Below are 12,255 nucleotides of genomic sequence, written 5' to 3' on the forward strand. Positions count from 1 at the left end.
CAGCACCCGTAGTCAGGATCAAACCTGGGTCTCTGGTGCTGTAAGGCGGCAACTCCAACGTGACACCGAAACACTTGGTTGAAATTTGGCCATCAATGTTTTTAACATCTCCCAGTAGGTTGGATCCCTTGTGGATCACAAGAATGCTGCCACCTCTGTGGTTTAACTGCAACAATCACACCCCCAGTACTGGTCTTGAGTCATTCTATGAGTTTCCCACCTTGAGAAAAGAAGATTTAGAAAGTGAAACCAACACTCTTGGAAATTAAAGTTATACTATAGCAGACAAGTTACCTCAATTCACAATACCATATCTGTAAGAAGGAACGGCAGATGCTGTTTTACATCGAAGATAGACACAAAATGCTGGAGTAACTCAGTGGGTCAGGCAGCATCTCTGAAGAAAAGGAATAGATGACATTTTGGGTCGAAATCTATCTTCAGACTCAAGACTCCGAAGAAGGGTCTGGACCAGAGATGTCATCTATTCCTTTTCTCCAGAGAAGCTGCCTGACCCACTGAGTTACTCCAGCATTTTGTGTCTATCTTCTATTTTACTTTTCAATAGTTTATTATAATTGAGTTTATCTTCTTAGTTGCATATATTTAAACAAGAAATAGGCATTTTATGAGGATATACAGTATATATGCAGCTGTCATTTCCAGCATATGTTGTAATAATGTTTATGTTTAGTCATCATAACCATTTCACGTTCAAACTTGCCATAACATTGAAACAATTATTTTTGTAACTGACCTTGTTCCGATCTAAAGAGTTCAGAACTGAAAACCTGCAGAATCATGGTTGGTTCTGATGTTGGATGTAGTGAGGTTTTTTTTTTGAGTCGGTGCAGTCTCCGTGGACCAAGGGGCCTGTTTCTGTGATGTTCTTCCATCCAATGCAAATATAATGTGGCAGAATATTAATTGCTCAGGGCAAGTAGGAAGTACTGCATTAGAGTTGCAGTCACTAAGTGCACCCAGACTGGCTTATATCAATGTGAATATGTTAGCATCGATGCATCAACAGTGATGTGCATGGCTTAGTCAATGCAGCACCTCAAATCTATGGGAAATAAAACATGACAATGTTTAGATGACCTATCATGGAAGGTGGTTTATTGATACCAAGGAGCTGCTTCCAAATATTAAATTGCTTAGATAGGTTGAACCAAAGTGTATCTTATATTATCTTCAGTGTGGCTAGATATGTGTGGGCAACATTCTGCATACAGGATGCTCCCTGAGTTACTGTATGAATTCCTGACTGTAGTGAGGAGCAGGTGCTTGTCTGGGTGGACTTGCTGTGCGCTGAATGGCCGCAGGCATCCTCTGCTGTGTGGGAGATGGGTTTGTGGCCATGGCTGAGTGGCTGAGTTAAACGCTCGGGTTTAACCACAAGCTGCCCTCGGTTGGCTTCTGTCTTCATTTAAATATATTGCCGGGTGACCACATTGCCAACTTACAAAGAGCTCGGGTTACAAAACAGTTGCCAAGATCAGAACCCTGTGGTAACATGGGGAGGGCCTTTGTCAGGTAATACAACTCATCTTTGGCAAGTATAGGAACCCCATACGTTTATGCAATGACCTTGCTGGTTTCACAGATTGTGGATCGTGGATCGCCTCTAGTGGTTTTAATAGTGAATGAGTAGATTAATTGAACAGGACAATGACATATGAATAAACTGACAGAGAAAACCTCCTTACAGGATTCTACACCGTGTCCCAGTGAGATGGTGGTAGGAGTTATTCAACAGGGACTAAATATAGCAATGTGCAATGGCTGACTGGGCAGCCTCCGCTCTGACACTAGTTTACCACAGATCTCATCACCTCAGAATCCCCTCACCACCCACGGATCTCTCTCCTGCCTTCATCACCCGCTCCTTTGGGCCCCATATGTGAGGAAGGATGTGCTGGCTCTGGAGAGGGTCCAGAGGAGGTTTACAAGATGATTCCAGAAATTAGTGGGTTAGCATATGATAAGCTTTTGATAGTACTGGGCCTCTACTCGTTGGAGTTTAGAAGGTTGAGGGGGCACCTCATTGAAACTTAGAACACAATGAAGGACAAAGATAGAGTGGATGTGGAGAGGATGTTTCCACAGGTGGGAGAGTCTAGGACCAGAAGTCATAGCCTCAGAATTAAAGGGTGCTCTTTTAGAAAAGAGGTGAGGAGGAATTTCTTTAGTCAGGGGGTAGTTAATCTGTGGAACTCATTGCCACAGAGGGCTGTGGAGGCCATTAGTGGATATGTTTAAGGAAGTTTTAGACAAATTCTTGGGTGTGAAGATTGATTGACATTTATAATCTGGAATTATAGCATAAACATTAGAATGTTAGTTGAGTGAAATAGAGTGTGACCAGGCGGCTTGTAAAATAATGAGATTAATCCTCTTTACTGTACGTTTAATGTAGAATATGCATGAACTTTGCAACCAACAGTATCTTGCTTTCTGTATGGAGCTAATTGTTTTAATTACAATAAAATATATGTATACTATTTATTCCATTGGATTTTGTGTACTATATCAAATGTGGAATCAAATATAAATAATAGCTTTTCTCACAACACAGATGGAGGCCATTTGGCCCATCATGTCTTTACTAGCTCTTGAAAGCAATCCCATGTATCCCCATTCCCCCACTCATTTCCCTGTAATCTATTTTCTCACAAAAGATCTCCACCCATTTTCTCCTTCCACTCACCTTCCGTGGCAATTTACAATGGATGATAAACACACCAACCCGCACAGCTGTGGGATGTGAAAGGAAACCAGAGGATCCTACAGAAACCCATAGTCACAGGCAGAGCGTGCAAACTCCACCCAAAGAGCCTTGGAGGACAGGATTAACCCTGGGTCAGTGGAACTATGAGGTAGCAGCACCATCTGCTGAGCCACTGTGCCAGGTAGTAATAGCACTTATAGTGAGGCTGGGCTCAGGGAAATAAGTGAGGGCTATAATTCTAAAGTGTGTCACACGATGAGTTTCCTTTGAGTCTTGTAACAGACGAAGCTTCAAGGAAAATAATGGCATAGGTGGCCCATCAAATAAAAGGTCCTAGTCCATTTACAGTAGATATGTAGGATATTTGTATGACATGCCAAAGAACAGAGCAGGATAAGGTTCAGTTGGAAGATATAGAGGCTTTGAACGTCTATTTAAAAACTAAAACATTGATTGATCTCCTAACCCAGGAACATATTGTCAATATAGAGGTGAAGAGCATCTATGCCTCATAATGTTACATTCAATCATCAGGTCTCCCCACAAACTCCAGTGTTCCAGGGAAAACAACCCAATATGTCCAATCTCTTCCTTCCTTTAGTTTAAAGATACTACATGGAAATGGGTGCTTTGGCCCACCAAACCCACACCAACCATTGATCACCCGTTCACTCTAGTTCCATGTTATACCACTTTCCCATCCACACCCTACCCTTTAGGGACAATTTGACAGAGGCCAATTAACGTACAAACCCACACAGCTTTGGGATTTGCGAAGAAATTACGCAGAAATCCATGTGGTCACAGGGAGAACATGCAAATTCCACCCAGACAGTGCCCAGGGAGAGTATCGAACCTGTGTCCCTGGTGATGTGAGGCAGTGGCTCTACCAGCTGTGCTGCTGTGGCAGTTCATCCTCTGGGGTGGTCCATCCCGTTTCGACTAATGCAATCAACCCGACATGCACAAACAAATGGATCAAATAGTACAAGTTGACCCACAATTTTAGGCTGTGCATGCCCTGCGCAAGAAGAGGTTCATCCTCTGCCTGACTCCTACAGTTACAGGCTACAACCAGAGTGTGGCTTCTACACATTCTTCAGTCAACACTGCTCTAAAGTTAATGGGTCACCATGCACTGCTTATTGGTTGTACTCTGCATTAATATACAGATGCTACATATTTTCATTCCTTTATTATACTGAAAACATTTGATAGTTATACGCTGAGCTAATACATAATTCAATATTTTGTTGGAATACAAGTCAATGATTGTAACGATCAATGGATGAGAAAATATTCGAGTTGAGCGTGAGCTTCGACCGCCAATAGACATTAGACAATAGACAATAGGTGCAGGAGCAGGTCATTTGGCTCTTCGAGCCAGCACCACCATTCAATGTGATCATGGCTGATCATCCACAATCAGTACCCCATTCCTGCCTTCTCCCCACATCCCCTGACACCGCTATTTTTAAGAGCCCTATCTAGCTCTCTCTTGAAAGCATCCAGAGAACCTGCCTCCACCTGAGGCAGAGAATTCCACAGAATTCCACACGCCCTGATGGATGGTTCATCTATCCCAACCGCGGGAGAATAAATAGGAAGATTGGACTTTTTTTTAAACCTTCCATCACAGTGAGGAATCCGCTGTGGCGGATGTTTGTTAACTTTTATGTAGTTGCGTGTCTTGTTGCTTTTTCCCACCTTATTGCTGTATGGCAATTCGCATATCACTGTACCTTAATTGACACATGTGACAATAAAAGACCTTTGAAACCTTTCTTTGCCGAGTCTTCAGTGTGTTTCGAAAATCTCATTCATAAACAGAGAAAGCTGGACCCAATTTTTAGTCTGAAGAAAGGTCATGATGCAAAACGTCACTCATTCCTTCTCTCCAGAGATGTCGCCTGCCACACGCTAGCATTTTGTGTCTACCTTTGTTTTAAACCAGCATCTGCAGTTCCTTCCTACACAATTTTCATGCTCAATGGGTGAACTACAGCTCTTGGCAACACCAGGTGATGGAAAACTATTATAGGACACAAAATGCTAGGGTAATTCAGCAGGTCAGGCAGCATCTCTGGAGAAAAGGAATAGGTGATGTTTCGGGTGACATTCCACTCTTTAGTTTAGACATACAGGGGGAAATAAGCCCCTCAGCCCACGCGGACCAGCTATCCCAATAACACTATCCTGAACACTAGGGACAAGTTACAATTTTTACAAAGGCCAATTAACCTACAAACCTGTACGTCCTTGGAATGTGGGAGGAAACAGGAGCACCTGGGGAAAAGCCATGCAGTCACGGTGAGAATGCACAAACTCCGTACAGGCAGCACCTGTAGACGGGAACAAACCCAGATCTCTGCCACTGTAAGGCTCTACCACTCTACTGTTGTGCCACCGTGCTGCCCTGCCTCTTCATCAAGTGTTGTCAAGGAATTCATTGCCTTGTCCTAAAAGGCCAGATATGGAATCAATTCAATGTCGCCTCCAACAGACAGTTAGTACGTGCAGCAGGACGCTGCGTGGAGTGTTAGCCTGAAACCCACAGTCTCATGAACCAGAGAAGTGTGTACGGGCAAGCAAGCCTCACACGACGTTTGTCTTGCACATCAATTTGCAACAGTTTACAGGCAACAGATCGTGTAGGAGCCTGGGCAAAACTAAGGTAGGAGACTGGTCTTGCATTCCCATGAATGAACGTGTTGCACCTCCGACACAAGTCAAGATTACAATTAATTCTGAAAAGTAAGAGAAGTCTTTAATCCAAAGGCAGGAAAAGGGATTCCACAGTTTGGAAATAAATCAGAGCATTCAGGAAATCCATTAATGCTCCAGCATCAACTCCATAACTCTTTCCACAGATGCTGCTTCTGGATCTTCTTCAGACCCTGCACCAACTGAGCTCGGGTGGCCATGTGTCCTTGCTGCTGTTTCCATTTGCAGAGCATCTGGTAGACCATCTCGATCAAGCCATGTATTTGGTAATCGTATTCAATGATTACAATCTCTTCATTGGTCAACCCCAAATATCTGCCCAGTGCTTTCCAGTCTTTATTGATCAATTTGGTCAATGTCATACATTCAATTGAAGTAACCACCATTAAAGGATCTGCAATCAGATACAAAGACCAAATAAACGGATACATAAACGGAATAAAGACATTCCAATGTGCCAGTGCGTGAATATCTGGTTAATTCCTATCTACTTCCAAATGCTAGGCCACAGCCTTCCCATTTTCACACATTATACTCACATTTTTCCCGTCGAGGCGATAAACATCTTCCCGTCACATTCCCACCGATATATTTCCAAAATTGTTACTCGTTTAAAGTTTTAAAAACAGCCCAAAAACTCACCCATATCGGGAAAAAAACCAGAGAAACATCACTATGTGACCGGGGCCGAGAACGAAGCTGCCACTGGAACCAAGGACGAATCTGGGTCCGGGGTCGGGGGCGAGCCCGGAGGTGAAGTCAGGGCCCCCTCACCCTCCCCCCACTCCTCCCTCCAGGACCAGATGCTCTACCAGCTGTGCCACTGTGCTGTCCTGGAAGTCCACAGATAATAGACAAGGTCAGAAGGGACCAGTTACATTCAAGGTTGAGGTGACCCAAAGAACTGAGCCAGTTCTGAGTCCATGACGGCACAACTACCCCCTACTCGGAGAGGTGACCAGGAGATTGGGAGAATTCAGGCTGATTCTACACTCTCTACAGTTTGACCCTGTGCACTTCAGCGAAAGGGTTCCAGGGTCTGAGCTGAACCGTCTCCATCCCTCACTACCCCAAGATCCATCATGGCAACGATACACGGCAAGATCTCACTTGAACCTCCACTGCCATCTACTTCACTCCTAAGGAGGAGCATCCTTCAGGGATATCAAGACCCCTCACCTTGGTCCCAGGTGGGATCGGCTCAGCCAGCACAGGGATAGACCTCCCAACTGAAGAGAAGAGGTAAAATATTTGATGACTCACCAGTGCATTCATTCCGCTCAACGGGATCTGAACAAAACAAAGCAGAGATAGCAATCAGCTGGGAATAACGCAACTGGCCTTCAACATCATACACTGGCAGCCACAATCCCCTCAACAGGAAAATCCGGCTGATGAGCCATGAACTAGAGTTGAGAGCAGAGTTGCGGTCCTGTATTGCCACCTATCAGGGCCTTGAACTGCCCTGCATTTTAAAAATTGTGCAAAATACAATTGTGCAAAATACAATACTGGAGGACAGAGGATCTGAGGGGGTAGAGGAACTGAAAGAAATTTTCATTAGGCGAGAAATAGTATTGGGTAGGCTAATGGGACTGAAGGATGATAAATCCCCTGGGCCTGATGGTCTGCATCCCAGGGTCCTCAGGGAGGTGGCTCTAGAAATAGTGGATGCATTGGTGATCATTTTCCAATGTTCAATAGATTCAGGATCAGTTCCTGTGGATTGGAAGATAGCTAATGTTATCCCACTTTTCAAGAAAGGAGCGAGAGAGAAAACGAGGAATTACAGACCAGTTAGCCTGACTTCGGTGGTGGGAAAGTTGCTGGAGTCAATTATTAAAGAGGTAATAATGGGGCATTTGGATAGCAGTAAAAGGATTAGTCCAAGTCAACATGGATTTATGAAAGGGAAATCATGCTTGATTAATCTTCAGGAATTTTTTGAGGATGTGACAAATAAAATGGATGAAGGGGTGCCAGTGGATGTAGTGTATCTAGACTTTCAGAAAGCCTTTGATAAGGTCCCGCACGGGAGACTGGTGACTAAATTTAGAGCACATGGTATTGGGGGTAGGGTGTTGACATGGATAGAAAATTGGTTGGCAGACCGGAAGCAAAGAGTAGGAGTGAACGGGTCCTTTTCAGAATGGCAGCCAGTGGCGAGTGGAGTGCCGCAAGGCTCGGTGTTGGGCCGCAACTGTTTATCATATATGTTAATGATTTGGAAGAGGGAATTTGGAGCAACACTAGTAAGTTTGCGGAAGACACAAAGCTGGGTGGCAGTGTGAACTGTGACGAGGATGTTAGGAAGTTGCAGGGTGACCTGGACAGGTTGAGTGAGTGGGCAGATGCGTGGCAGATGCAGTATAATATAGATAAATGTGAGGTTATCCACTTTGGCAGCAAAAACAAGGGGGCACATTATTATCTCAATGGGGTTAGGTTAGGTAAGGTAAGGGGGAGGTGCAGCGAGACCTAGGCGTCCTTGTACACCGGTCACTGAAAGTTGGCTTACAGGTACAGCAGGCAGTGATGAAAGCTAATGGAATGTTGGCCTTCGTAACAAGAGGATTTCAGTATAGGAGTAAAGAGGTTCTTCTGCAGTTGTATAAGTGGGACCACATCTGGAGTATTGTGTACAGTTTTGTTCTCCTAATTTGAGGAAGGACATCCTTGTCATTGAGGCAGTGCAGAGTAGGTTCACGAGATTGATCCCTGGGATGGCAGGACTGTCATATGAGGAAAGATTGAAAAGACTAGGCTTGTATTCACTGGAGTTTAGAAGGATGAGGGGTTATCTTATAGAAACATATAAAATTATAAAAGGACTGGACAGGCTAGATGAAGAAAAAATGTTCCCAATGTTGGGCGAGTCCAGAACCAGGGGCCACATTCTTAGAATAAAGGGGAGGTCATTTAAGACTGAGGTGAAAAAAAAAAATTTTTCACCCAGAGAGTTGTGAATTTATGGAATTCCATGCCACAGAGGGCAGTGGAGGCCAAGTCACTGGATGGATTTAAGAGAGAGTTAGATAGAGCTCTAGGGGCTAGTGGAGTCAAGGGATATGGGGAAAAGGCAGGCACGGGTTATTGATAGGGGATGATCAGCCACGATCACAATGAATGGCGGTGCTGGCTCGAAAGGTCGAATGGCCTCCTCCTGCATCTATTTTCTATGTTAAGGCAAAATGCACGAAAAAGGACAAAATGTTGGAATAACTCAGGTGATCGAAGTTGATGATTTTGATCTCTCCATCAGTCAACCACAAATATCTGGCCAGTGCTTTCCAGTCTTTATTGATCAATTCGGCCAATTGCATATGTTCAGTTGAAGTAACCACCGTTAAAATATCTGCAATCAGATAGACAATAAGTGCAGGAGTAGGCCATTCGAACAAGCACCACCCTTTCAATGTGATCATGGCTGATCATCCACAATCAGTACCCCGTTCCTGCCTTCTCACACATCCCCTGACTCCGCTATCTTTAAGAGCCCTTCTAGCTCTCTCTTGAAAGTATCCAGAGCATTGGGCTCCACCACCCTCCGAGGAAGGGAATTCCACAGACTCACAACTGTGAGATAGTGTTTTCTCATCACTGTTCTAAATGGCTTACCCCTTATTCTTAAACTGTGGCTCCTGGTTCTGGACTCCCCCAACATCGGGAACATGTTTCCTGCCTCTAGTGTGTCCAAATTCTTAATGATCTTATATGTTCCAATAAGATCCCCTCACATCCTTCTAAATTCCAAAGTATACAAGCCCAGCCGCTCCATTCTCTCAGCATATGACAGTCCGGTCAACCCGGGAATTAACCTTGTGAACCTACGCTGCACTCCCTCAATGGCAAGAAATTCCTTCCTCAAATTTGGAGACCAAAACTGCACACAATACTACAGGTGTGCTCTCACTAGGGCCCTGTACAACTGCAGAAGGACCTCTTTGCTCCTATATTCAACTCCTCCTGTTATGAAGGCCAACATGCCATTTGCTTACAAAGACCAGAAACATAAACGGAATAAAGGCATTCCAATACATAGGCTTAAAATGCTTCCAATCTTTTCCCAATGGGGTAGTGCTCTGTGGCAGAACCATCAATATATTCTTCAATACAATTTGTACTACTTAAAAAAAAAGCTGCAAATTCTAGTTTTCTAGAAAGCCTGGCTGATCTGGCTATGATGATAGATCTTTGACCTGGAACGTTGGTTCTCTATCACCTTAGATGTTGCCAGACCTGTTGAGTGTTTTCAGCAGAGACACAGCAACTGCGGACTCTGGTCTGACAAAAAATACACAAAGTGCTAGAGTAACTCAGTCTGTCCGGCAACATTCTGAAGGTCGTGGATAAGTGAAGGGAGATTTATTTTAGTTTGGTGACCCAGCATGGTAACCGGCCCGTCGGCCCCCTGAGTCAACACCAATCACCTGTTCACATTAGTTCTTTGCTACCTCATCCACTCCCGACACACAAATGGGAATTTACAGAGGCCAATTAATGTATAACGGCCATCTTTTGGATGTGGGAGAAAATGGGAGCACCCAGAGAAAACCAAAGTGTTCGCGGGAAGAATGTGAAAACTCCACAGACAGAACCAGAGGTCGGGATCAAACCTGGGTCTCAGACGCTGTGGGCCAGATGCTCTACCAACTGTGCCACTGTGCTGCCCTGCAAGCCCACAGATAATAGACAAGGTCAGAAGGGACCAGTTACATTCAAGGTGGAGGTGACCCAAATAACTGAGCCAGCTCCGAGTCCATGATGGCACAAAAATCCCCTTCAGCCACACAACCAGATGGGAGCCTCCTGTGGGATTGTTTTCTCTCAAATGCCACAGTTACTCACTCTTCGTGATTTCCTCTCTGCTGGCATCAGGGCACACTTCTAGGAAAAGACGGAAATGCAGTAATAGTTATTTGCTGGCTGTAATGTAGAGTCCGCCATCTCTCCATCACCTTCCCCCACCCACCCACCTTCGTACCCCTCCTTCTCCATCTTTCTCCTCCATCCTCAGGCTCTCCCTCCCCCCTCCCAGAGCCTTTTGTTTTTCCACCCGACGTTCCCTCCCTACACAGGCCCCCTCGCCCCCAATCTCTAATTATCTCCACCATCTTTCTCTCCCCTCACTCTCCCCAGTTCTCACCAAACCCACCACTCCTCCTTGAAACCTCTCCCTACTTTCACCACCTTCCCCAGCCCCCTTATTGCCTCCTTGCATCCTCCCGCTCATAACCCCTTTCTTTCCCTCATCTCTTCTTTCCTCAGTCCCTCCCTGTCCCCACTCCCTTCTCTGTACACTCAAGCTGCATTACATCTGCTGGCTCCCTATATTTCCTCAGTCAAGCCATCCACTTAGTAATCATTATTATGGCATCACACTGCGTTGACCACAGCAAAATGCCTCCCAGTCATGTATTGACCAATATGGCCAATTCCATGCATTCATCTTAAATAACTATGGTTAAAGCAGCTGCTAACAGATGCTGCTCAATAGATGAGCACTAAGAAGGAATTGGCCTACTAGGCTTCCTGGCACCACTGACCCTTGACAGGGGCTGGGGAACAAGGGGCCAGAGAAGACCCAAAAGACTTGGACTGACACAGAACTTACCAGCCTTGTATTCCTTCTGGGCGGATTCTTGAACAGGCTCTGGAACAGGAAGAAAAACCCATGGGAAGAAGCGGTTAGAAGTGGATCACAATTCGTTCAAATCGAACAATCAGATCCCTGATGATTTTGGATGGTTGAGAAAATACCATCAACACAGAATGGTTCAGGCACAGGAGGCCTTACAGCCCTTCCATCCTAGCAGTTGGTTCTGGGAAGAGAGGGCTATTCGGCCAACTGTACCTCTACTTACTCCCCTATTTGTCCCCCTCCTTGCTCTCCATCAGCCAGCACAGGGATAGACCTCCCAACCGAAGAGGTAAAATACTTATTTGATGACTCACCGTAGCTTTTATTCTGCTCCTCAACAGGTTCTGAACAAAACAAAGCAGAGATAGCAATCAGCTGGGAATATCGCAACAAGAATTAAACTGAGCTAGAGTTGACAGCAGAACAGTTAACTGTGGTCCTGAATTGCAACCTATCGGAGCCTTGAACAACTGCCCTACATTTTGAAAATTGTGCAAAATACGAGGAAAAATGCACAAAAAAGGACAAAATATTGGAATAACTCAGGTCAGGCAGCAACTCTGGAGAAGGGTCCCGATCCTATACGTCTCCTATCCATGTTCTCCAAAGATGTTGCCTGAACAGCACTTTGTGTACATTTCAGTAAACCAACATCTGCAGTTGTTCAAGAAGGAACTGCAGATGCTGGAAGATCGAAGGTACACAAAAATGCTGGAGAAACTCAACGGGTGCAACAGCATCTATGGAGCGAAGGAAATGGGTGACGTTTCGGGCCGAACCCCTTCTGCAGTTCCTTGTTTCGACTCCAGGAAAAATGTACAACTTTAACACCTTTTTAAGGAAGCTTATAAACTGGCGTAATACTACAATTACCTTTCCATTATTGCCTGTTATTGTCACATTATCCACATTCTTTAGCCAATTAGTGGAGAATGCAATCCAAGGTTATTTGCCCCACTGTTTAGTTGTTAGGTTACGCAACATAGTTGGACCACTGAATAAAAATGGCTTTGTTTATTCCAAATGGAAATTGTGATCCAAGATGCTACGGCACCTGCTCCAAGTTTTTGGTGCAGACAGGGAAAGATTCTACAACATTAGGACATGTGTGTAAGGTGAGGAGTGAGATATTTAATGGGAACCCGAGGGCTAACCTTTT

General features: G+C 44.8%; 1 long non-coding RNA gene across 1 annotated transcript; it reads right to left on the reverse strand.

Annotated features, from left to right (window-relative positions):
- Positions 1–3,910: 3,910 nt before the first annotated feature.
- LOC116982745 lies at positions 3,911–11,625 on the reverse strand. The gene is made up of 4 exons (XR_004414527.1): positions 11,411–11,625; positions 11,070–11,108; positions 10,304–10,342; positions 3,911–5,849 (listed from the first exon to the last, which is right to left on the reverse strand). It is a non-coding gene; the product is annotated as an uncharacterized LOC116982745 (long non-coding RNA).
- Between the last annotated feature and the right edge of the window lie 630 nt (positions 11,626–12,255).

The sequence above is a fragment of the Amblyraja radiata genome, chromosome 17, assembly GCF_010909765.2.
Source record: "Amblyraja radiata isolate CabotCenter1 chromosome 17, sAmbRad1.1.pri, whole genome shotgun sequence".
Taxonomy (NCBI): Eukaryota; Metazoa; Chordata; class Chondrichthyes; order Rajiformes; family Rajidae; genus Amblyraja; species Amblyraja radiata.